Source organism: Tenrec ecaudatus, chromosome 3 (genome assembly GCF_050624435.1).
Source record: "Tenrec ecaudatus isolate mTenEca1 chromosome 3, mTenEca1.hap1, whole genome shotgun sequence".
In the NCBI taxonomy this organism is placed as follows: Eukaryota; Metazoa; Chordata; class Mammalia; order Afrosoricida; family Tenrecidae; genus Tenrec; species Tenrec ecaudatus.
This window is the reverse complement of record NC_134532.1, coordinates 117659103-117686845: the sequence shown is the minus strand read 5'-3', so window position 1 is coordinate 117686845 and position 27743 is coordinate 117659103.

Here is a 27743-nt window from a genome sequence, read left to right as displayed (position 1 = left end):
ACACAATAGCCTCAACAGTGAGCTCAAAAATAGCAGTTGTGAGGGTGGCACAGCATAAGACATAGGGTCACTGACTTAAAGGCATCTAACAACAACAAATGGTATTTTCCTAGTCACATTTGTACATGAAAGTATACACACAATATTATTTAAATGATTAAGTAGTACATTCTGAAGAGTTTATGCATTTAAGCCCACTGCTCCGGGGTTGATTCTGACTCAGAGACAGAGTATAACTGCTGTTTGGTGCTTCTGAGAATGTTCATCTTTAAGGGCGCAGACAGCTTTATCTTTCTTCCATGGACAGTTTGGTGGGTTTCAACTGCCAACTTGGAGGTAACAGCAGGTCAGCACTTAACCTATTGCACCAAGACGGCTCCTTTCTTTTATACATATGGAGGAGATGAAAACTTCAAAAATGGTCAGCTACTGGATAACTCTCAGTTCAAATGACTATTACACATGTCTTTTAAAATAAAACTCAATTTTGAACCAATGTACTGAATAAATGTTAGGTTTTGATTTCCTCATATCTAATTTTTTATAATTTTAAAATGAAATAATAATAATAAAACATAAATAGAGATGCATAAAAACATATGAGAGAAACATAAAAATAAATTGAAAGAAACAGAAACAGAATAAAAATAATAAACCACCTTGCAGTTATATTATTTTATATGCTCTCCAGATACTTCATCATAATGAAATATACACTGGAGAAAATTGTATGATGTCTCATCTCTCTGCCTCCACATACTGACTCCAAATTATTTTCCATGTGATAGCTTAGAAAAAGTATTGCTTTTATCTATGAAATAGAAAATAATTCCTAAAAGGCCAATCTGAATTACCAAAACAGAAAAGATAAAATACAATGTAAACAAAAAATATATATAATGTTCTCATTAAAACATATGCATGGGAGTATAAAGGGGAAAGAATGTGGGACAACTGAATTATTTTAACTACTCATGCATGCATGCAGAGAATCACTATATTCTACATTATGTGCTAGGATTTAGATATCCTGATGAATTTATACAATATCAGTCTAGAAGTTAAAGGAAAATATAACTGCTGAGTATTTAACAAAAATAAGATGAAAAGGATGACCATTTTTATTTAACTGAAATTATACTAATTAAATGTTAGAAGATATTAATTTTTGCTTAAATTAAAACATTGGATTTACAAGACAATTTTAAGGGGTATATGAAGTTATTAGTTTTGCTTTAACCCTTTTAATATTGGCCTGAGTATAATTTCAAAGAATATTTTCTCATTTCTGTCTTACCTACATAAAAGTATACTTCCTGTTGAAGTGACAGCTTGGGCTCTGGAGCCAGGAGGCAAGAAAGAGGAGGGAGATTTGAGATCTGGGGAAGAAGGAGCTGCTGAAAATGGAGGCTCAGTGGAGACTGGAGCTAGGAGATGGGGGTATGTCGAGCCACCGAGAATACTCTTTTGCCAAATTATCTATCAAGATAGATGGAGAAGTAGGAGTCTTCCCACAGAAGGTAAAACATAAAGAATACGTTAAAAGAAATCCAGCCCAACAAAAAATTATTTCCAATGCAGTATGGGCAGAAGAGCATTCACCAAGCACAAATAAGAGACCGCCACATAGAAGAACTCCACCCAGATGTCAACAAATCAAAAACAGATCTCCAGATAGCATTGACTCAATGGTAGAAAGAAGGTAAGAATGAAACACACACACGCACACACAGATGCACAGCACACTGATAAGAAAGGGAGGGAGTGAAATACCCAACACAAAAAATACAAGATTACCTCACAGAGTCCACAGGTGGATGTAATAACCTTGAATATCAATGGACTGAACTCAGATTTTGAAAGATAGAGGTTAGCAGACTGGCTTAGTAAACATAACCCATCTATATGCTGCCTACAGGAGACACATCTCAAGATTACAGACAAAAATAGTCTAAGAATGAAAGGCTGGAGAAAAATATACCACCATTTGGCAATTCTAAAAACAGGGGTTGCAATCCCAATCTCAAACAAGATTGATCTCAAGGTGCAAGCCATAACAAGCTACAAGGAGGGCCACTATATAAGGCTCAAGGGAAGAGTCGACCAAGATTCGGTGAGAATAATAAGTATATAACCATTCAATGAGAGACCTATGAAATCCTTCAATAAAATGCTCAAAAAGATGAAAAAGAAATCACAGGATCATCAATCATTGTAGAGGACTTTAATAGACCGCTCTCTGAGAAAGATAGATCATAGGAAAGAAGCTTAATGAAGAGCCTACAGATCTAAACTCTACAATGAGATAACTTAGCCTGATAGATATTTTATATCTATTTATAATAATGTAAATAATATAATATATTATAACATAATTATTATAATATAAATATAATATATCTATTTATATAGATATTTTAGAGTACTACACCCAAATGCTAAAATATTCACATTCTTTTCATGCCCTCATGGCACAGACTCAGAGATAAGCCACATGCTGGCACACAAGTCAAGTCTGTGTAAATTCAAACATATAGAGATTATATAGACTTCCCTCTCTGACCACTATGTCATAAGGTTGGAAATCACCAAAAGGATGATTAAGAAAACAAGGTCAAACAGTTGGAAGATGAGTAATTCTCTCTTGCAAAAGGAGTGGGTACTGGCTCAGATCAGAGATGGAATTGGGAAGATTCTGGAAACATGTGAGAAGGAGAATACAACATATCAAAACCTTTGGGACTCACTAAAGGCAGTTATCAGAAGGTTCATAGCAATATAAGCACACAAGATAAAGGAAGAGAAATTTATGATTGATATGCTGACACAAAACTTACAGCAATTACAACATAGTCAATATGACAATCTTAATATTAGCAAAAGAAAAGAAATAATAAAAATCATTGCTGAGATACATGAGCGGGAAAACAGGAAAATCATAGAAAAATTTAATGCAGCTAAAAATTGGTTCTTTGAAAGGTTTAACAGAATCAACAGATGACTGGCAAACCTAACCAAAGAAAGGAAAGACCAAATTTCAGTAGCAGTAATGAAGGATGAACCAATGGACATTACAACAAACCCAAATCAACTAAAAAGAATAATTACACAGTATTACAAAGGCCTGAACTCCAATGAATTCAATGACTTGGAAGACATAAACAAATACATGGAAAAACAATCCATTCCTAGACTATCTCAGATGGATGTCAAGCACCTCAACAGACTCATAGCAATAGAAGAAATGGACAAGGTTATGAAGGGATTACCAACAATAAAATCCCCTGGGCCAGATGGCTTCCCAAGAGAATTCTACCAAGCATTCATGGAAGAACTGACACCAATCCTACACAAACTCTCCTAGAACATAGAAAGAGTTGGAAAACTCCAGAACTCTTTCTATGAAGCTAGAATCACTCTGATACTTAATGTTGGCAAAGATTCCTCAAAATTGAGAACTACAGATGAATATCCCTAATGAACATGGATGCAAAAATCCTTAACAAAGTATTGGCCAATAGAACACAATAGTATATAAACACAAATAATACACCATGAACAAGTAGGATTCATTCCAGGGATGCAGGGATGGCTCAACATGTGAAAGACTATTAGTATTATTAACCACATTGACATGAAAAATTATAAGGACCACATGATAATATTGATAGATACAGAAGAAGCATTTGACAATACCCAACACACATTCCTACTTAAGATACTCAGGATGACAGAAAAGAACATTGCTCAATATTATATAAACTATATATGAAAAATCAACAGTCAATGGAGAAAAGACAAAAACAATTTCACAGAAAAATGGGACCAGACAAGAATGCCCCTTGTTCCCACTCTTATTTAACATCATACTGGTGGTCCTAGCTAACAATATAAGGTCAAGGAAGTGCATCACATGTATTCATCTGGGGCAGGAAGAAATGAAACTATCGTTATTCGCAGATTATATGATTTTCTATGTGGATAATCCCCAAAGGTCCACAAGGGGCATGCTGGAAGCATTAGAGGAATATGGCAGAATGGGAAGATACAAGAGCAACAAGAGAAGTCTATCAGACTGTTCTACACATCACACAAGACCACAGAAGTAGGGATAAAAATGGTAGTACCCTTCAGAATAGCCAAGTACCAAATAAAATATCTAGGGATATACCTGACCACAACCCGCCCCCCCCCCCAAAAAAAAAACAAGAAGGATTTGTAAGAAGAAAACTACAGGACACTATTACAAAAAAATCAAGACTGACCTCCACAAATGGAAGAATATCCCATGCTTGGATTGGAAAGACTCATTACAGTAAAGATGTCAGCTCTGCCCAAGGTGTAATGTAAGTTTAATGCTAGCCTGATACAAATACCATCACCTTTCTTTAAAGCAGAGGTTCTCAGTCTGTTGACTGCAACCCCCTTGGGGGTCGAACAACCCTTTCACAAGGGTTGCCTAAAACCATCAGAAAACACACTGCTCCTCTCTCCCTCTCCAGATGGGTCCACCCACATGCAGACACACTCACATACAAATACCTGCAGTGAAGACTGTTACCCATGCAACACCATGCTTCAAGACAAAATTTTATCGTTTGTAATTAGAAATAAATATTGCACAATACATAATTGCATATTGTTTTTGTGATTAATCACCGATTTTAATTATGTTCAATTTGTAACAATGAAAATATATCCTGCATATCAGATATTTACATTATGATTCATAACAGTAGCAAAATTTCAGTTACGAAGTATCAATGAAAATTATTTTGTGGTTGGGGGTCACCACAACATGAGGAACTGCACTAAAGGGTAGTGGCGTTAGGAAGGTTGAGAACTACTGCTTTAAAGAATTGGAAAACTAATTACCAACTTCTTATGGAGAGGGAAGAAGTCCAAATTAGCAGATAACACTTCAAGATAAAGGACAAAGTTAGAGGACTTGCTTTACGTGACATTAGCACCTATTATACAGCTACAGTGGTCAAAGCAGTGTGGTACTGGTTTAATGACAGATATTCAGACCAACGGAAAAGAACTAAATAGATATCTACCTGTAGAAAAATGAAGCATTTTTCTTCTTATCTCATTCCATATACAAGAATAATCTCAAGGTGATCACAGACCTTGAGATAAGCCCCAAACTATTAGGACCATCAGTGAGAGTATTGGGACAAACCTGAGAACCTTGTCCCAGGGTATGCATAGGCTTTCGGATATAGAGAAGGACTCAAATACAGAGGAGGCACAAATTTAAGTGGGATGTATTGAAGATAAAACATCTGTGTATATCGAAAGAATTTGCCAATAGAGTAATAAGAGAGCCCACGGATTGGGAAAACATCTGTAGCAATGACACATCAGACAAAGGCCTTATTACTAAAATCTATAATACTCTGCTAGCTTACAAATAGAGAAAAAACTAATAGCCCACCGAGGAGGTGGCCAAAGGACATGACAGAAGTTTTATCAGGGCCGAACTCCAAATGGCCAATAAACATATGAGAAAATCTTACCGATCAGTAGCCATAAGAGAAGTGCAAATTAAAACAACTATGATATACCAGCTAACACTCTCAAAGATAGCCCAGTTCAAAAAAATCAGAAAGCAACAAGTGCTGGAGGGGTTGTGGGGAGATAGGAAATCTCGTCCACTGCTGGTGGATCTGTGGCTAGGTAAAACCATTTTGGAAATAGATTTCATGATATCTAAAACAGATAGAAATTGAGCTACCATATGTCCCAGCAATCCCCCTACTGGGCATATAACCAAAAGAGGCAAGAAACAAACCAGGGCCAGACATGTGTGCTCCAATGTTCATTGTGTGCAGTTCACAATATCAAGGAGTTGGAAACAACCTAAATTTCCATCAACGGATGAATGGGTTAAAAATCTGTGGTACATACATACGATGGAGTAATATGAATCCCTAAAAAGCAGTGATGAATGCATGAAGCACATCACCATACAGGAAGAATTAGAGAAAACTATGCTAAGTGAAGTAAGCCAAGTACAAAGGACAAGTACAACATGAGTGCACTGAGAGAGGAGAGGATCCAGACTTCAACCCGGTGCACCAAAATGTGAATGCAACATACCAGCATGAAGCAACAAACCAACAGAGAGGTCTGTGGGGCTGGCCACAATCCCAACTATGTAGACCCCCTTGTTCTCTACTGCCAAGAAGAATACACTACAGAGGACAGCACAGAAGCTAGAGCTCAGAGATCTCAATCCAGAGCACACAGGAGCAAACAAAAAGGGTAAGAGAAAGACAGAGTGGAATACATCCTGGCCCACCAAGCCCTGAGGATCATATTCTGCCTCAGAGAAGCCAATGCAGAGAGAGGACCATACAAGTGGTCCCACCAGGAGACACAACATCCCTAATTGATCCATAGCACTATGGAGACAACACTGGAGACACAGTGCCAGAATTGTGCCTTGCCTGATTCCAACACACTGGGGGCAAAACACTGAGGCTGTGCAACAGAGCTGCAAGGGGAGCAAAGCAATAAAGTCACCAAAGAATCCCCCAAATAGACTGAGTGCAGAGCATGGCACCTCATCAGACTCAATCAGAAAACACTCATAAAGGTCAACAAACAGACCTGGAACTATTTGTAGGCTTTTCTTTGTTGTTGTTTGTTTTGTTTTTGTGTTTATTAATGTTTTTTCATCTTTATCTATATAAGATAGGCAGTATAAACAATCTAGAGGGGAAAACAACAGGACTGACGGTTCTGGGGGGACACAGGAGAGGGGGAGGCAGGAGAAAGGAAGGGGACAGGAGAAAGGAAGAGGGAAACAAAAAAACCCAGGGACAAAGGAACAACACATGATCTAAAATTGATGGCAACGAGAGAATGGGATGCCTGGTGGGGCTTGATCAAGTGCAGTGTAGCCCAGAGGAATTAATGAAAGCCAAATGAGGGTTTTACATGATTGTAGCACAAGAAGCAAATTAAAGTAAATAGAAGAAAGGACCAGGTGGCAAAGGACATTTCAAGAGGTCTAAATACAGGCATGAACATTTGTAAATATATTATAAATAACAAGAGGGAAATAGATCTATGTACATATATTTATATGTTAAGTATTAAGGTAGCAAACAGACATTGGGCTTCTTCTACTCAAGTACTCCCTCAATGCAAGAATACTTTGTTCTAATAACCTAGCATTCTGTGATGCTCACCTTCCTGGCATGTTCACTGAAGACAAAATGGGTGCATACACAAATGTGGTGAAGAAAGCTGATGGTGCCTGGCTATCAAAAGATATAGCATTCAGAGTCTTAAAGTTTTGAAGATAAACAAATGACCATCTAGCTGAGAAGCAACAAAGCCTACATGGCAGAAGCACACCAGCTTGTGTGCTGATAGGATCAGGTATCAGGCATCAAAGAGCCAGAACAAAAAGCATATCGACATGAATGAGGGAGAGGATGGAATGGAGACCCACGCCAATTGTAGACAATTGGCCATTCATTCACAGAAGGGTCACAAGGAAGAGAGGAGCCAGTCAGGGTGCAGTATAGCACCGATGAAACAAACGACTTTCCTTTTGTTCTTTAATGCTTCCTCTCCCCCACTATCATGCGCCCAGTTGCAGCAGGGCATGTACAGTGGTACAGTTATGATCTAACAACACAGGGAATCCAGGACAGATAGCTCTCTTGCTCTTGGGACCAATGAGAGTAGCAATACCAGGAGGGTAGGGGGAAGATAGGTGGAGAAAGAGGGAACTGATCACAATGATTACACTCCCCATCTAGGGGATCAAACAACATAAAAGTGAGAAGGGAGACTGCGGTTGGTATAAGACATGAAGAAAAAAATATATAAATTATCAAGGGTTCATGAGGAAAAAACTGAGGAGTTGGTACCAAGGGCCCAAGTAGAAAAAAAATGCTTTGAAAATGATGGCACCATATGTACAAATGGGCTTGATACAATGGATGGATGTTTGCATTGTGATGAGAGCTGTAAGAGTCCCCAATAAAATGATTAATATATATAAAATATATTCTTCCAATACTCTGTAGAGGATTCTAGTCAGGTTACATATCTTTAAAATTTGTTTTGAGTTAAATTATATTACCTTCTGATATCCTGTAATGTCTTACTCTGCTCTAGAAACACGGGTAATTTTCTCTACTTAAGCACTCCAGGGCTTCTATGAGAGCCAAACTCTAATGCCTAAACAATCTTTCCCCATAGATACAGATGATCAATGACCACACTTTTTCTCAAGTTGCTCACATACTCACTCTACATATATAATGAGGTGCATCTTGTGTAATCTCTTTTCATTCGTTTCTTTTCTGAGCATATTATAGTTTTCATTTAGAAATTACTTTTCCACTTATCACTTAATACTTCCTTTTCTTAATATAACTATTATTGGGAAATGCATGAAAAGTTAATAGACACGCAGCATTTGTTGCTATAATTTAAAACTGATTCCATCAGTCTGATTTATATATAATTCAATTTTATGTATGCATCTTCTTAAATTATCGCCACCCCCACCCCGACATCCACCATTGTTCCCCCTGCCCTCCAGTTGATTCTCACTCATAGTGAGTGTGCTGGTTAGAGTCTTTGTCAATGAGGCACCCCTGACTGAATGCGGGGGTGGAGCCCCACCTTAACTGGTGGAGATCAAGCAATCAGGTGGAAACCTGATGACGCCTCCTTGTACATGTGCCTTTGTACAAGAGATAGACTGATCAGAGTCCAATGCTCTTTGACCCTTCGTCTTCTCATCTGTTTCCTTGAGCTATTGCGTCACCTGCCAATTCCAGGACTGTCAGTGGAACACTGAAGGTTGACTGATCTTAGATTTATTTACCTCTGCATCTACCAGCCTGTTCTGACTCACTACAGCTGCCCCTTTCACACCTCCCAATGTAATCATCCTGCTTCCTGTTCCTCAGTTTCCATAGCTTCAGGAAATCAGGAAAAGCCTGACTTGAATTGGACTGGATATGCCTAATTCTACAACCGTGTAAGCCATTTCTCTTTCTAAATATGAACACATACAAACATCACTCCTTGGTTTTGCTTTAGAGAACCCAACCTAATAAAGGGAAATTGAGGTAGACATATCTGACATCCTCTGGCTTCCTTATGGTCTGGAGGCAGGGTCCAACGGGCCTCTATTGTCCATCCTTATTTACCTATTCTTATATCAACCAGGCTTCCCATGCCACTCTACATCTCTGCTGGGTTGATAATAAATTACCACATTTATTCACAAATAATACTCACAATTAAGGGGGATTATAAGGGAAGTTAACAGATTACCACATGTCAGGAGCAACAACCACTCAGGATACAGTCATTAGTGTCTTAAGTGAATCTCCGTTTTTATTCTCTCAACTATATGGTCCCTTGGCCCTTGCCTTGATGGGCCAAGAAGCCAGCGTGCCTGCCACTCTAGCTCACAGTTTCATATTCTTGGGCCAAAGGAGGAAATGGTACCCCATCTTCTGAGTGGTGTTACTGGTCCAGTGGCCTCCACCTCTCCAGACAGAGATATTTAACATTTTCTTCCAAGATCTTTGAGATTTTTCTCCCTTCTCCTTGAGAGATGGTTCATTAGTATAGCCAGGAGGTCTTAAAACGCTGTCTACTCAAGCCTCTGTAACTCCCTTGAAGTTAGTGCCTGGGACCTGTGCAAACAGGGAGTGGGTAACCCTAACTGCTTTGTTTTCCAGTAAGGTAACAATGAACCACTTTGGGATTTTAAAGTTAAAAAGTAATTTTAATAATATTAAGTCCAACAAAAATTTAGATTTCAGTCACTCTAACGAGATTTCCGTGGATGCTGGGAGAATAGTGGGTTATGATCAGGGCCGCTAACTAACATGTGAGCAGCTTGGACCCGCCAGCTACTTCATCGGAGAAAGACAGGCTTCCCGCTCATAGACAGGAGCAATTTTATTCCGTTCCTTGGGGTTGCTATGAGTTGTAATCAGCTCAATGGTAGTGAGGCTTTTGTTTGTTTGTTTTAATATTGTTCTACCATCTTTGAGCTTTAAAATGCTTATATGTGAGTCTGGCATATTTTGTTCACAAGCAGGTGCAAATAGTTAATGTGGTTGGCGACTAGCCAGAAATCAGGAAACCTGAATCCACTCTGAGAGGGTCTGACAATTTGCTTCCAAAAGAAAGTAGCCATTAAGAACCCCGGTGAGCACAGTTCTAGTCTGATGCACATGGAGTCACCCTGAGTTGGAATAAACGGAACAGGGCATGGGTGGGAGGGGCTGTAAAAGGATGGAAGGCCATGCACAGGGGGAAGGAAACCCAACTCCATATATGCCCAAGCGTGATTTCTATGAGACAGAGGCCAGGCATGTCTCCACCTTTCAGTCTTTAGGCTATTCTGGCATCCACTGTCCCTCCCATGACATTCTTTCTTTCTGAGCTTGATAATTCATGGTAATGGCTCCACAGAACCATACTCACAACTGTGGGGCTTATTAGGAAAGCTAACAAATTACAGAATGTGAAGGATACGATTCTTTGTCCGTAGCACCTCTTCTCTGCTATGTCATGCTGAGCCTCCTGTCCAAAGATACCCAGCTTAAATCTCTCTGTGGACCAAGAAGCCCATTCCCTCTGCCTCATGGTCTTTGTGCTGCTCTCTTGCTCTGTCCCACTTTCGTTGGTAGTGAGGCTTCTGATGCTTTGCTGGTTTTACCACTTCAGGCAGGAATTTCACATGTGCTCCATTCATGACTCTTTTTCTTGGTGACATTGAGATTCTGGTTCTGGCTTTTGAGTCGACTTCGTTTCATACCCAGGAGAAAGGCAAAAATGACCAATCCTCAATTTAGAGTCTTTTATATCTTATTTGTATACTTCCATCCAACCACTGGAAGAGGATTGCAAAGATTATCGATACCAAAGTCAGAGAAAGTAATTTCATGTGAAGCCACTCGGAATAGCTGTTGCAGCTTCCATATCATTCTCCAAGTTAACTTACTATCTATCAGTGTCACTTTCATTCCACGAAGGGAAGCATTTCTGTTGTTAGAAACGGCGCAATCCTGTTGGCTGTTGCTATGGATTGAAAAGGGGAAATCCATCTGGATTAAACCTCCAGTGAACCCCTCTGACCATAGACCAGGGAGGTGAAGAGCCACGCTAGTATGTAGAGCGATTTGGAAAGTGAATTATTGCAGAGGTAGTTAGATTAAAATTTAGCACTCTATTGCTTGATCTCCCTTTGACCCATTTTAAATTTGTTCTAGTTTTAAATATTTTCTGCTTTCTTCTTGATTAACTAACAACAATATTGAAGTAAAACAGATATAAATCTCGAAAGGAAAGAAAGCGTATTTTGTTATTATTGTTTGTTTTTCTGTAACTTAAATAAAGGATAGGTAAATCTAGAGAGACAGTAACTTGATTAATTGTTTCTTTGTGACATGGCAGTGTGGGTTTGGGCGAGATGGAAATCTAATAAAATGGTACAAGAAAGAAGAGAATATTCTAAAATTGTAGTGAAGATTATACAACTTTTCTTAATATAATTGAACTATTGAATTGTATGATATGTGACTTATATCCCAATAAAACTGCTTAACATCCTGTTGAATTCTAAGTCTCTGTGCCTATGACTGTACCCCTGCTTGGAAATAGGGTGCTGGATATACTAATTGTGACGTTGTCTGAGGATATTGAGAATGGAACTGACTGATCAAGAATGAAGAAATCAACACTAGAGGAAGAGCAGTGTAGCCAGAGTGCTCCTTAGAAGCCAAGATAGTGAGACTTCAGTTCACTTACATGTCATCGGGAGGGGCTGATTCCTCACAAACATTGTGCTTGATCAGCAGAGGGTCTGTCATAGAGAGACTGCCTGAGTGAGACGGAATGACTCAAGCACTGCAGCAACAGGCTCGAACAAAGCAACAACTGCAAGGATGACTTGGACAAGTCTCTGTCACCCATTAGCTTACTATTCACTGGAGAACACTCCACAAAGGAAGAGAGCATGCTGAATCTATTCAATTTTTTAATTTATAAATTTTAGCAGATTATACCAGAAAAGCATACACTGGGTGGGGGGGGGATTATGAAAACACCATGGGAGGATGATCTACAAGTCAAAAACTAAAGGATACATGAGACAACCCACAAGGAAGATACTGACACAGGCTGATTTTTAATTTGTAATATGCAAAACTATGAAAAAATTAGATGTCTGTTTGTCAAAGCCATTCTCCTACAGTAAGTTTGTTACTGAAGCACTAGAAAACCTAAGCAATATTCTACAGACAATGGAGGTCAAATCACTACCAATGGATTTCAACAACAATTTATGAATGGATTCTGTTATTAAATTATGAGTAATATTAATTTGAATAGACTTTTAAGGGGAGAACCAGTGTAGCTACTTGGACAGAATTGATGCTGTGGATTAAAAATTGAGCTGCTAATTGGAAAATCAGTATTTCAAGTCAACCAGCTACTCTGCAGGAAAATGATGAGACTTTTTGATACGATAAAGATTGTCTCAGAAACCTATATAGATAGGGTCCCAATGAATCAGAATCAACTCCATGGCAGTGGTTACACAAACATAATAAGAAACAATATTTTAAAAAGGAAGCGAGTATAGGAAAGATGGAGGGAAGATGCTTTATGCATAATCAAACTTTTTCAGTGGAATTTTTGAGACATACATTAATAGTGTGCTAACATATTACGGATGGGGTGCTGTAGTAGATACATTGAACTCTGGTTTCAGTGCACACACTTACATGGAAAGGTCTCGGAGGAAACTCACATATGTAAACTTAGAGCTTTAAGAATAGACTTTTGCTGCCTAAATTAACTCGCTATTTAGAGTAATGAGAGTAAAATCTTCAAATCCCTTTATGGGGGTTGAACACTTTGTATCCAATGAAAAGAAGTATTTTTAATATAACTTCATTGGGATGGGAACATGTGATTTGTGGTTGAAGAGCTTAGTGCTGATCATTCAATCATCAAAGAGGCTGGTACCAGCCTGGGAGAAATTATCGTCTAATGGAGAAGATGAAACTTGTAAACAAATCAATTATAACGTGTTAGGCTTAGTGCTGGAGTAACGCATGACAAGAGTGATGCTGAGGACACTGAAACCGAGGAGAGCAACAGACCAGGCGAGCTTCAGAAAGGAAGGGAAAAATCATGTTTTCATTTTCCAATCCTGTCTGGATTCACACCTGAACTATCCTACTCTGATCGCACCTCTACTCTGACACTTAAGATTTCTAAGGAGATATGCATGTGTTCACATCTATCTGCCTCCCTAGCAAGGTGTTCTACTTCTATGTTGTGCCTCATAGAGCTCATAGGAAATATCACTGAGTAGTTAGAAATTCAGTCTCTGGAATCAGCATGCCCTGGATTTAAATTTTCCACCAGTTAACATAATCTGTTTTGCCTCTGTTTTTTCATTCTTTGATGAAGAAAATAGAAGTACTTAGAATGCAAGATTAGTATAATGACTAATTAATTGAATTAATGGAGGATAACTTTCCAGACAATTATGCAGCACTTGGTGACTATAAATTATCTTCGCATTGTTGTGAGGAGTGGGAGGCTTTGACGGCACAGTGATTCAGCAGGCAGCTGAAAAGTAACCAATTTGAATCCAATGGTAGGTCTGCTGGAGAAAAATGCCGCAGTCTACTACTCTGTAGAGGATAGTCCATTAAGGAACAGACCGGTAATGTATTTTGAGATATCTCTGATATATCTATATAATCAATTCCTGGTTCTAAACAGAGTGAATATCCTCTATATTTGGTAATGTGCTTATTTCCGATTATCTGTGTATACTAAATTGGAAAATAAAACAAGAAAAAAACCAACAAAAGCTGTGTGAATGTGTGTGTATGTAAACCATTTACCCTGTATTTTCCTAGTATACCAGTATTGGATAATACAAGTAAGCAGTATAATATGCATGCATAAATAGAATACTTTCTATTTAATAGCTTACAGCAGACAAAAAGGGAAGGCAAGATATTGAAAGTGGATGTATTTAGTCTAAGGTAGGATACTCTCACTGTGTGGATGTCCTGGATCAAGGTGGATGTGGCTGATAACAGATAATAGTGAAGATGTCTGTTGGTTTGTGGCTTTGGATAACAAATAACAACCAGGCTTTACCAGCTGACTCAAGGACAAAGCCAAAAAATAAAATCTCAAAACAACATGTAGCTAAGCAGGGCAGCCATCACAGAAGTTTGAGTTTTACCAGTTATTACAATGGCTACTCCTACTATTTTGTTAGTCTATTTCACTTAAGGTTGTAAAGTGTTCTACATGTTTATTGCTTAACGTTCATCTATTTTTATAGCAATCCTTTAATTCTGTTGTTGTGAAAGTATCATAAATCATTCCCAAAAATATTTTATCTCTAATTGTTGAGTTAATGCATTATATACTAAATTGTTTATTGCAGTCTATTACTTGAACATAATGATAGTTTGATGGATTAAAGACGTGGTCCTAATCAGTCAATCAAGTCCATGAAATACAATTTCAGGAATTTCCCTTCAGTTATTAAGTAAGAAGCATATTATTACTAGATAAAGTAGATAATAGAAGATGGAGGAGATAATTTCTATAATCATTCTTGAAATATGAGAATAGAGTCAACCCAAGACGCAAAGCAGAATGATTACACATGGCATAAACGTTCTTATCTGTGTAAATCAAAATCTGCATCCAGGCATTATACTTTTCAGTAGTTTTATATTAACAAATCCTCCTTTTTGGATAGTCAATTTCACCTGAATATTTTTCTATATGTAAAACAACAAAAATTCATAAGAGATTAATACCTTAACTCCTTAATTTCTTTGCTCTTACAACCTGCTTAAAAGAAAGTTAAAACAAAGCTGTGTAATATTAGGTATTAGAATGAGAACAGGGATTGTTGCCTGTTTTAATTACACGCCACCTATATGCTAACATTTTCCCCTTTTCTTAGGTGTTAAGGGGAACTAATAATATAAAGAATAACAAAGTAAAGTCCCATATGTTGGCTAATGATATTTGTGTTGTAGGTCAATTCAGTCTGTGTTACATGAAGAATATATTCCATCTCTTCTGAAAAAAAATTGGGCAATTGTACATGATTCATAGCTGTCTTTCTTGTCCTCTATTTTAATTTTTCTTTAATATTTATAAACCAGTAGGGGAGGGAACTTTCTGATTTCTAAGTGGATATCCAGGTAGATTTTGAGTGTTACTCGATAAAAAATCCAATCATAATATTTGAGATTAGCAATGGAAATAATCAACTTTATTTCCTTTCTTTTTACAATTCCTATTAATTGAATACATCAGGCATCCACGTATGACAAGTCCTTGGTGGTGCACTGATTAAGCACTCATTCAAGAACTGAAAGTTTAGCCATGCCGAGGGAAGACAGGCTTGGGTATTTGCTTTGATTACAGCTTACGAATTATTATGAACCAGTTCAATGGTGTTATATATATATTATATAGGTGATCTGTATGTATGTGCAATAAATATATGTAATAAATAATAAGTATGTGTAAAACATATCATAATATATTATTTTAAAATGTATAATTGATATATTATCCACACAATCTCTCTCTAGATATTAAATATAGATAATTTATATGACTTAAAAGTAAGACAATGTCATATTGAAATTATTAACATTGTTAAGTCATTAGCAGTAGATGTCTATTGTATAATCAATATCAATATACCAAAAAGAAGAAGAAAACCAAAAGACTGGAAAGTAGGAAGAGAAAACTCATGTTTTAGTCTATTTATTTTTAAGACTAAAACATGAGTTTCCCTTCCTTCTTTCCAGACTTTTGGTTTTTTCTTCTTTTTGGTATATTGATATTAATTATTGAAATAAGTAAAGACCCTGAAGACAAATCAGGTGCATAAGCAAATGCGGTGAAGAAAGCTGATGGTGCCCCGCTGTCAAAAGATATAGAATCTGGGGTCCCATAGGCTGGAAGATAAACAAGGACCATCTAACTGAGAAACAACAAAGCCCACATGGAAGAAGCACACCAGCCCATGTGACCACAAGGCATTGAAGTGATCAGGTATCAGGCATCAAAGACAAAAAAAAAAATCATAGCATTGTGAATGAGGGAGAGTGTGGACTGGGGACCCAGGGCCCATCTGTGGGAAATCGGAAATCCCCTTGCAGAGTGACTGAGGGGAGGAGATGAGCCAGTGAGGGTGCAGTGTGGCAACAATGAAACAACAACTTCCCTCTAAATGCTTCCTCCCCTCACTATCATAACCCCAATTCTACTTTACAAATCTGGCTGGACTGGAGGATGTACACTGGCACAGATAGGAACTGGAAACAGGGAATCCAGGACAGGTGAACCCATCAGGACTAGTGAGAGTGGAGATACCGGGAGGGTAGAGGAAAGTGAGGGTGAAAGGGGAAACAGACTACAAGGATCTACATACAACCTCCTCCCTGCAGGATGGACAGCGGTGAAGTGGGTGAAGGGAGACATCTGATGGTGTAAGATATGACAAAATAATAATAATTTATAAATTATCAAGGATTCATGGAGATGGGGGAGCAGAGAGGGAGGGGAAAAATGAGGAGCTAATACCAAGGGCTCAAGTAGAAAGCAAATGTTTTGAGAATGATGATGGGAACATATATACATATGAGTTTGACACAATGGATGGATGTATGGATTGTGATGAGTTGTATGAGCCCCAAATAAAATGATTAAAAAAAATAAGTGAGCGAATACTCAAAACAAACAAACAAACAAATACATAGATAAATGTAGAGCCAACGCTTGGGCAAAGGAAAGTTTTATATATGATTTATGAAGAGTGAAAATTGAAAAAAATTAGCTTCTTTATTATATAGTGGGTTAATTTTTTATTAATGTTAAGATAATTTTCTTAGGGTCAGTGGAAGGAACAAACTTCAATTGAAACATGGAGATTTCAGGTTTTAATTTTCTGAAAAGAATTTATTGTGTAAAACATCTTAGAAAGAACAAAGATGTTCAACAATAGGTTGCTAATATATTTAATAATCAGTGATATAGAAATTGTGTTATTTTTCCTAGATAAATAATTTCATATGGGACCTAAGATTTATTCCTTTTCTTTTATATTATTTCTTCATTCTTCTCTTTATAACCTAAAATATAATCTTATTTCTTTAGAGAGGCTTTGTGATTTGTTCTAATTAGACCTTCATTATCCTCAATCATTTCATATGCTTTTTCCTTCATTGCAATTTTTTTTACAATTCACATTTATTTATATATATTTTCTGTCTCCACTATTATATATTAACCTTCAGTAAGTCTAAGATCATATTTATTTTTATTCGCTTCTCTATACACATAACTAAGCATCTAGAATAATGCAAGGATTTAAAAAGTCAATATTTTATTGAATTATCAACCTTGCTTAAGTTCAAAACTAATAGATTAATTGACACCACTAGAACCTTAGCTATGTTTTTCACAAAAAACTGATTAAAAGAGTAAGAAAAGGACTTTAGGTGTTACTATTGTGATATATAAATTTTTCCTTTTTAGATGCTGTAATGTTTCAACTCAAGTTAACAGTACTGACAAGGACTCAGCATAAGAAAATCAAGGCCTAATTGATATTAATAAAAGATATTTTTATATAATTTTTTCAGGAAAGTGTTTTTGCTTGTATGGACGTAAAAATTCAGTCTTTGGAACAAATATGTAATGGTTAGTAGTTAAAGAGGTGTAATAGTGTTAGTTGGGAGAAAGAAGTAGTACTATTTGCTGTGAATTACTTGTGCACTGTCTGTAAAACCTAGATTTTATATATATATATATATATATATATATATATATATATATATATATATATATATATATATATATATATATATATACCTCTTCAATGCTCATTTGACTAGTTGTTCATCAACAGAACTCTATTTCAAACTCATAAATTCTGTTTGGTCTTCCTTATTCAAAGTCTAACTTTCATGTGCATATGAAGCAATTGAAAATACCAGGGTTTATCCAAAGCTTATCTTAGTCCTCAAAATAACTTCCTTGTTTCAGACTTGACAAAGGTCTTGTGCAGCATATTTACCCAGTTCAACTCATCTTTTGATCTCTTGACTGCTGTTTCCATGAGCATTAATTGTAGATGCACGCAAGATAAAAATCCTTGATTACATCAATCCCCACTTAAGATGATGCTACCTATTGGTCAAGCTGTGAGGATTCTAGTTTTCTTTACATTGAGTTATAATTCATATTGTAGGCTGTAATTCTTGAACTCCATCAGCATATGTTTCAAGTTCAGCAAACAAGATTGTATCATCTGCATATTGTAGGTTTTTAATCTTATCTCCTTTTCTGATGCAACATTCTTCTTCATTTATTCCAGCTTCACTGATTATTTGCTCAGCATATAGATTGAATAATGATGGTGAGAAGTTACAACCTGATGCACACCTGTCCTGATTTTAAATCATGCAATATTCCTTCAATAGAACACAACCATTTTTCTCTTATTTTTTGCTTTCAGCCAAGACCCATGTGACATCAGAGATGACAGCCCTTGTTCCGCATCCTCTTCAGGATCTCTGGCAGCTCTCTGTCAATTTACTGCTGCAATCTTAGTTGGATGATCTTCAGAAAAATTTACTTGTATTTGATATTAATGATGTTGTTCTAAATTTTGAGCATTCAATTGGGTAAACCTTCTTTGGCAAGGGTCCAAATATGGATCTTTTTTTCAGTCAGTTGGCCAAGTAACTGTCTTCCAGATTAACTGGCATAGATAAGAGAGGGCTTCTAGTGCTTCCTTCATCTGCTTGTTGAAAGAACTTCTTCCTTCAGTACCATTGATTCTTGCTTATAATACTACCTCCTCAAATGGTGAAATGTCTCTTAGCTTTTTCTGATGCAGTGACTGTGCATTCTTTCCATCTTCCTTTGATGCATCTGCACCATTCAATATTTTACCCCCAGAATCTTTCAATATTTCAATAGGAGGCTTGACTTTTATTCCAGTTCTTTCAGTTTAAGATATTCTGAGCCTGTTCTTCCTTTTTCCTTTGCTAACCCTAGGTCTTTGCACCTTCCTTTCTACTGTTTCAATTTAACTTCTTGAATCGACCTTTGAGATGCTCTATTTGCTCTGACGTCATTTCCCCCCTCATTTGCTGTAGCTACTGTAAGATTAAAAGCAAGTATCAGAGTTCCCCTCAAATCCACATCCACCCTGAGCTCTTCTACCCCACCCCACGCCCCCGCCCCCATCTTTCTGGTGACCTCTTGCTTCTTTCCTGAATGATGGTCTTGATGTCCTCCCACAGCTGTCAGGTCTTCTGTCATTAGTGTTCAGGGTCTCACATCTGTTCTAGGGATGTTCTCATTTTTATGTGGGGACAAAATTGAGGTCACAGTTTTGCTCACATAGACTTGTTTTAGTTTTTATCAACTGTATCTTGAACTTACAGATGAGCAATTGGCTACCTATTCCTCAGTGATCTCCTGGCCTAACTTTCATTGCTGCTATTGAGCCTCTCCATCTTCTCTTCCCACACATGTAGTCAAATTGTTTTTAATGCAGTCCATCTGGAGAAGACACATGTTTATCATCATTTGTGTTGTTGAAAGGGGTATTTGAAATAAAGAAGTCTTGAAAATTCTGTTATGCAATCTCCAGGTACATTTCTGTCACCAAGACCATATTTCCCAACTACTGTTCCTTCTTCTTTGTTTACAACTTTTACATTCAATCACCAATCATTAGCAGTGCATCTTGATCGCATGTTTGATCACTTTCTGACCGAATTCATTGGTAGACTTCTTCAATGGCTGCATCACTAGTTTAGTGGTTGGTGCATAAATTTGAATAATAGTTGTAATTTATTGGATTTCCTTGAGTATGGATAGAATTCTAATGAAAGAGGATTCTAACAGTCCTTTGCATAATGACTTTAATAAATTTTATTTCCATAAAATACTCTGGTAGTGCTTTGTTTCTGGGAAAAGACTATTTGTCATGTTTCAGCAAGGTCTGCTAAGCCCCACACGCTTCACCTAAGGGAACTATAGAGGGGATTGTGCTTATTTTCCAATGACTTATGTTTACACAAGTCTTAATCACGCCCAAAGCTTTTAAATTTCATGGCACAATGGGCCATTGTCATATTTTCAAGAATTTCTAAGGTGCTTAGGGGGAAAAAAAAGATAGTTTAAACAGGATAAGGATGTATCCAAACAGAATCCCTGTAGAAAGATCTGGAAAACTCAAAGTAAAGCCAAAAGTAGCCCTAAAGTGCTAGTGTACTTAACTTTTTTAGTTTTGTTTCATAAAGATTTGGATTGTTTACTGTGTTTTTGTGCCTTATTACAGATGAAATCAAAACAAAGCAACGTCCTATTCCTAGATTCTATTTTCCGATCTGCTCTCCATTCTTATCCATCAATAAGAATGCTCAATGAAAAGAAGACCAAAATCCTCACAACTGCGTCACGGTAAATGGACAACAATGTTGAACTTCTCAAGGCTTTTGTCTTGCTTGGATCCTCAGTCAGTGCTCATGGAAGTAGGAGTCAAGAGATTTAAAGATGAGTTGCATTGGGCAAATCTGCTGCAAAGACCTCTTTAGAGAACTGAAAAGTCAGTATGTTACTTTGAGAACTAAGGGGAGCCTGCCCCAAATTTCTATTGCCTCTAATGCATATGAAAGAGGGACATTTAATAAAGAAGATCAAAGAAGATAGTTGCATTCAAATTGTGGTGCTGGAGAAGGGTACTGGAAGTACCCTGGGCTGCTTACAGGATAAACAGATCTGTCTTGGAAGAAGTATGGTCAGAGTGCTTCTTAGAGAAAAGGGCGGCAAGTCTTCACCTCATATGCTTGGGCATCTTGTCAGGGGAGATTAGTCCCTAGAGGAGGACATTCAGTCTGGGAAAGTAGAGGGGATGAAGGAGAGGAAAACCCTCAAGAAATGGATTGACACTGTGGCTACAAAAACGGACTCAAGCTTAGCAACGGTTGTGAGTATGGCACAGCAGGCAGCAGCATTTCATTCTGTTGTGCATAGGTTGCTATGGATAGGAACAGATTCAAACAACCATCACCAAGCAACAGCTCCACTACAACCATCAGACAACCATCACCACTACAACAACACAGACCAGCAGTCGTGATCATGTTATCCTTACTGATAGGGTGCCATTGGTGCCTATGTATGTAGGTAGGGTTTTGGGCGGTCAGAGTGTGGAGAAGGGTAGATGGAATTGATAAAATTACACTCCTCTATTGGTAGGAAGAGGATGGTGGTGGGGGTGGTGATCAGGTCTTAAACTGTTTGTCTTTAAAACTGTGCTTGATTATAGAGGACATTTGATTTTTCTTTATGCTTACTACCCCAAATTTCAGAGAAGGGTAAACCAATGTCTGTAGTTAAACTTGCTTGTCATGAAATTTTTTGACCTCAGAGAAGCACTAACTCTGGCTTTGCGTTACCTCATATAATTAGCACTTCAAACACAAAGACATCAGTCAAGTATAAAAGAAGAACAAGAAGAAGAATGTACAAGGCTGCCTGTTTTTCCAAGTCTGACTTCATTTGTTTGTGCTGATGAAGTTTGTGTTCAGCTACAGTCCCTTGTGAAACAAAATCTGGCATGAAGAAACCTAAGGCTATTTCTATCATTTCCTTTTGCATCGATTACTCATTACGTACTTCACATTACAGATACACCCTGTTCCATAATATGCTATACTTGTTATGTACCAAATTATCACATTTACTGAGCAAGTGAACATAATTTAATATTCAGAGTCCTTTATCTATTTACCTGTGTGTAAGAACTCCATTCATAGTTTTAAATTTTAAAATTATGATAGTTTATGGTACTGAACAATTTTCTCATTTGGTATTGCTTTGTGGTGCCTTTTTAAGTTTTCCCCATGCCATGGTCATGGGTGACCTCAAGGTAGACCTAGGTGCTTGCTCACTGCCCATCAGTTGGCACCCAAATCAAATCCCCTTCTGGACTTGGCACATTGCATGGTTTCAGTGGAACTAAGTGCTCCATTCCGAGAGGCATCCAGAGTTACAGTACATCTTAGATCCCTACAAGTGGAGATGTCATCTTTTCATGTCTTCATTAAAGCTAATTTTGCCTTTCACCATTCTTGCCTATCTTTTTGAAAGAATCTCAAAGCATCTAGGATTACAACTCTCCTTTTAAAAAACCTCTCTGTAGTAATTTCCTTTTAACACTCCTAGACTTTTGAAAATAGAGATCTGTTTACCAGTTTTGTTCAGGGCTATGAATTTTTGCTTGCCAATATCTCTTTTGGGTCCCAAAATAAAAATTTTAAAAATGAAGTAACTAAGAAGAGGTAGGGAAAATAGAAAAAATCTGGACAAAAAGAAAATATGATGCTCTAAGAATTCCTACGATGTCTTCAATTTGGGTGCCAGGGACTGAACAATAGAGCAAAGTTGACACATTGACACTGAAAACCAGCAATTCATGACACAAAATGTTAGTAAACTCATATGGTCAACCTGATATATGTAATGGAAACGGTACCTATTAAACTAACATGTACTTCTTTTTAAATTTTGTGGTTAATTCACAAACTCATAATTTGGTCATTTAAAAAAATTTTCAGGACTCATGTTTTCAAACCTAAAATAAAATGGAAAAATAAGTATAAATATTTATATCCTTTCTGCATAAGTTTTGGTGAGATTATGAAAGATCAATTCTTATTTTCAGTCAAGTCTAACTCTAGCACTATTTAAGAAATTATAAATTTTATTTTAAGATAATGTCACAGTTAATTAATCTAAGACTATTTAAATTCTAGAGAAAATTTTATCAAAATAAAAGATGTTGGAAAAATAACACTTTTTAGGTTACGTGTGATATATATTGTTAGTACAACTCTCTTCCAGACAATTGTTATTACATTCTTGAATTGGCTGAAATTCTCTAAGATGATTTTTTTGTGAAAATGTTATTTTTAAATATTTTTCATAGTATGAACCCCTAAAGGTCAGATTCAATATTATGTTTTTAAAAGTTTATTTCTTAGTATTCAATGATCTTATTCAAATTTTAATTACTTTTACTTCCCAAGTTTAATCAGTCTGTTCTATCTTGAAATTGACTTGATTTCATTTCCATTTGGAAGTTCTGTAACCACACTATTTATTCCTTCTCATTACTTTGTTATTGTCTTATCTATAACCTGCTATCTATGGTTCCATATTTTAAGTCGGAGGCTTGTTTTACTTAGGATACTTCTATATCTGGGTTGACTTCAATGTGATGGTGTCATTTATGTTAGTTTCAGATTGTTCGCCATCATTTTTGTTTCTCTGCCATAAGAATCACTTTTAGTATTACTTATAAGATTTGTCTGCTATTTACAAATTCCTTTCATTTCTGTATGTCTGGACTTTTAAATTTTGCATTGTTTGCAGGGGGCAGTTTGCCGGGTATACGGATACACTTTGCTGTAAGAAGTATGGTCATAATGCTTCTGTGAGGCAAAGATGATGAGAACTCATCATCAGATACCGGTTTCTGAAGAATCATTGGTAAAGTAGTGGATCAGTGAAACAGAGGAGGGCTTTCAACAGAATGGATTGACACAGTGGCTGCAATAATGGGCTCAAACGTGAGACCAATTTTGCGGATGACATATGACTAGGCAGTGTTTTGTTCTGTTGTGCATAGGATTGCTATTTATTGGAACTGACTTGACAGCACCTGACAACAAAGTTCATTTTTTGGGGGGGTGCTGTCGGACTTCCTCTAACTTCACGAAGGGCAAAGGGAATCAAACCCAAACTTAACCTCCACCTCAACCGAAGGTTGAAAGGAAGGTCAGACATACCTCCGCCCTCCAATTATCTTTACCAAATCTGATAGCAACTGTCCCTCCCACAGCACTCTTCTACATTCAATAATTCATGACCAGGGCCACACAGAACTTACAGACCATACTCACTATTAAGGTTTTTGTTGCTGCTGTTTAGGAACATTAATGCCTTATAATTAGAATATATTCTTTGGCCAAGAGAATACTGTCCTTGCTCTCAGAGCCCCTTGCCCTCTACTTTGCTTAATAATTGATAAAAAGCTCATTTAGTGCTGCTGATAAATTCACAAAGGACATGGCAATACATTTTCAAGACTGCTTGAGGCACTGGACTCTAGCTCCAGTTGGCAAACTTGTCTTCCCTGATAAGTGTCTGCAGGCAACCTACCATTTTCTCTCATACTATTGGAGCTTGTGCCTCAGTTGCCACTTATTCACAATTGTATTTCTTGGATTGACTAGGTTCTGTGCATAGGGATCTTGGAATCTAAAAGATAGTCTCCAATCTTGCAGTGTCTTTTTTGATGGTAGTAAAATCTCTCCATTCTGCTTCTGAGTTGGTTCATTCCAACCCATACACAACAAACAAACAACTCATATACAACAAACACTCTGCCATTGGGTCAATGCTGATTCATAAGGACACTACACACAGTAGCAAAATTGACCAATCTCTATTCAACAGTTCTAAGGTTTTGTTTTTTTTAAGCAAAATGGAAGAAATTTATTGGAGCCCATACAGGAAACCCTAGGGGCGCCCAGCATACCCTACTGTGTAGGCATGCCCAGCAAAGAGTCATACCATTCCCTGTAGCCCCATGTCCCAGAGGGACTCCCCTTGAGCCAAGCCCCAAAGCCCCAGGACTGGCTGGGGGTGGGGACGAGTTCCAAGCTTTAAAAATAAAAATTACCCCTGTTTACAATTCAATTGTGAGTGCACAATTGAATCATAAAATCATATCAGCATTTTCCTCCAATTTCTCTTGCTTTATCTTACCCATCAAGAAAAAAAAAAGAAATACACCAATTGCATAACCCCACACACTCTTTTGTTAGAGTAACAAGAACTATAGTTAGGAATGACACAGGTGAATCTTATAAATCACAATGGCACAACCCAAATACTCCATTCTCCTGCACAGAGGCCTTCAGAAGTCTAGGGCTGACTCTACACTAGCCAATAGCAGCAACAGCGAAGGGAGAGGTAGGCTCGGTTTATGAAAATTAATTAATAGGACAAATCATGTCAACAGTCAAAAAATGAATAGATAATTAATTTGATAGATAAAGAAAGGCATTAAAAAACTTCTTAAGTTACCTTATCTTGAATTCCTTACTGGTAAATATATTACCTGTCATGGCATTTTAAATTCCTAGGTGAAATCAAGTGAAAGAGGCCAATATTTTATTTCACGCCTCAGAGGTACATCTTTAGCTTCAGAAACATAGTTGGTTTACTTGTTGTAAAAAATTTACTGAGAATAAATATATATATACTTTGATACTTAATCAGAGTTCATCCAGCACTAGAATATCACTTGCTTAGTTACTTTAAATAATTAATATTTTATTTGAATAGGAATCCTTCATTTTCTAGTATAACTCATTATCTTACCATTAGAAAAATAAAAATAATTGTTAATCTTTTTATTTGAAGCAAGTACTGTGACATGACAGTAAAAGTGATAGCGAAAAGGAAAATTTAAAGATAAATGAGATCTGCAGTTGCTAGACAGCATATTTTTAGTAAAATAAAGTAATCTGGTTGATATAATAAAAAGTAAACATTTATTTTTAGTCATTGACATCTGAAACTGAATAAACCAAAAGAGGATACTCCCCAATATAAAAGTGTATGTATAGTTGTCCTGTATGTTGTTTGTAATGAAGCAGTTGTTAGTTTTGTACAAATTTATCCTGAGAATTACAGCTTTATTTCTATTACCAAGGCCACATTTTAATAATACAGATCCTTCTTTTTTGTTTCCAACTTTTTCATTCTGGTAGCCAGTGATTTTTATTACTCGTTTTAGTGATCGGTGCATACATTTGAATAATGTTTGTATTAACTGGACTTCCTTATAGGCATATGGATATTATACTCTCAGAGATAGCCGAGATCTTCAACTGTTCTTTTTGACAACGAATGTGACACCAGTCCTCTCAGACTTGTCATTCCTGGCATACTTATTCATGTGGTTTTCTGATTCAAAATAATAACGTCAGTCTATTTCAGACCACTAATCCCTAGGACATCAATCTTTATGCATTGTTTTTTGACAATTTCCAATTTTTCTAATTCCATGCTTTATACATTCCACATTCTGATCATTAATGGATATTTGTAGCTGTTCTCATTTTGAGTCCTGTCTCCTCAGCAGACTATGGTCTTAAAATTTTTCTCCATCCATGTCATGAAGGACAATTCAATTGTGAGGAGGCAATCTTTCCTCATTTGTATTTTGAGTGCCTTCCAAAATGAGAGGTTCATCTATATGTGCCAATGTTCTGAAGCTACCCATCCGATTTTCCATGGCTAATCCCTCAGAAGTGGACAGATGTCTCCTCCTTCTTCATCTTTTCTCAGTTTGGAAACTCTGCTGATATATCGGTGGCATAGCTTCCAGCTTCACAACAATAAGCAAGCCAATACATGCTGACAAACTGACCGAGAGTTGCTGAGTTAAGTTTATTATGCCAACCTGGCCAATAAACGCATGTGGGGTTGATTGAAGGGTGGAGGGATAAATGGCTTAGTGAGCCTCGCCATTCTATTTCTAAGGTCTTTTGCTTTCTTATGGTTGGACCAGGGTGCAGATGCCTTAGCCAGTTCCCTGCTTTAGTTGGCAAGGCTGACTTCCTTCAAGACATCCCTGAGGAGAAGCCGCATGGACCTACCCCGATGCAGCCCTGGGTGCTGGAGCACCCGTGTGGAGACCCTTGCCAGCGCTGTGATGCTTACACATTCACTGACCCAGCCTTCCTCCTGCAGTCAGCATCATTGTGTCTTTGTGAAATGGAGAAGGTCTTTGTGGGTTGGTGCTGGACATATGGATTAATGTTGGACTTGTGGGCTTGGGCAGCACTGGGTTGGGATGCTTTTTATTGACGTTCACCTAACCTTTATATAAAACTCTCCTTTATATATGAGTTTCTGTGGATTTGTTTCCCTAAAGCACCCAGACTAACACAGTGGGGAACACATGAAGAGGCAAATAAAATGTGATGTGAACATTGAAATATTCCTCAGCTATATACAATGAAATAAGATCTTTAAAATTCTAGAACATGGATTGACCTTAAAAAACTTGTGTTGAGTAATAAACCTAGTTAAAAATGGCAAATATTGTATGATCTTACTTTGATACCTAGAATAAGCATACATAGAGAGACCAAAGTTCAAAAGCGATTACATAGGAGTTTGAGTTTAGAGATGAAGTGAAAATAATGGCCTAGAAGTCATAATTCCTGCTTTTGGTGATGGGAACTGACAGTAAATACTGATGATGCCTACAAAACATGGTTGGAATAGCTGGTGCACTGACTTGTACGTATGTAAGATTTTGAATGGCATACATTGTGTTATTTATGTTTTGAAAACTATTTTTAAAAGTGTAGACCATGTTGTTTCATTTATCTTGACTGTGAATGATGATTTAACCAAATAAAATACCTTGTATTCCCTACGTGAATATATAATTAAAGACAGAGTTCCAAAGGCAGTGAAATGATGGTCTATTCATTACCATTTACTGACATTTCAAAAGAAAATATTCAATGAGAATGAATATATTCTGTTGTTTTAGGACTGATAATAAG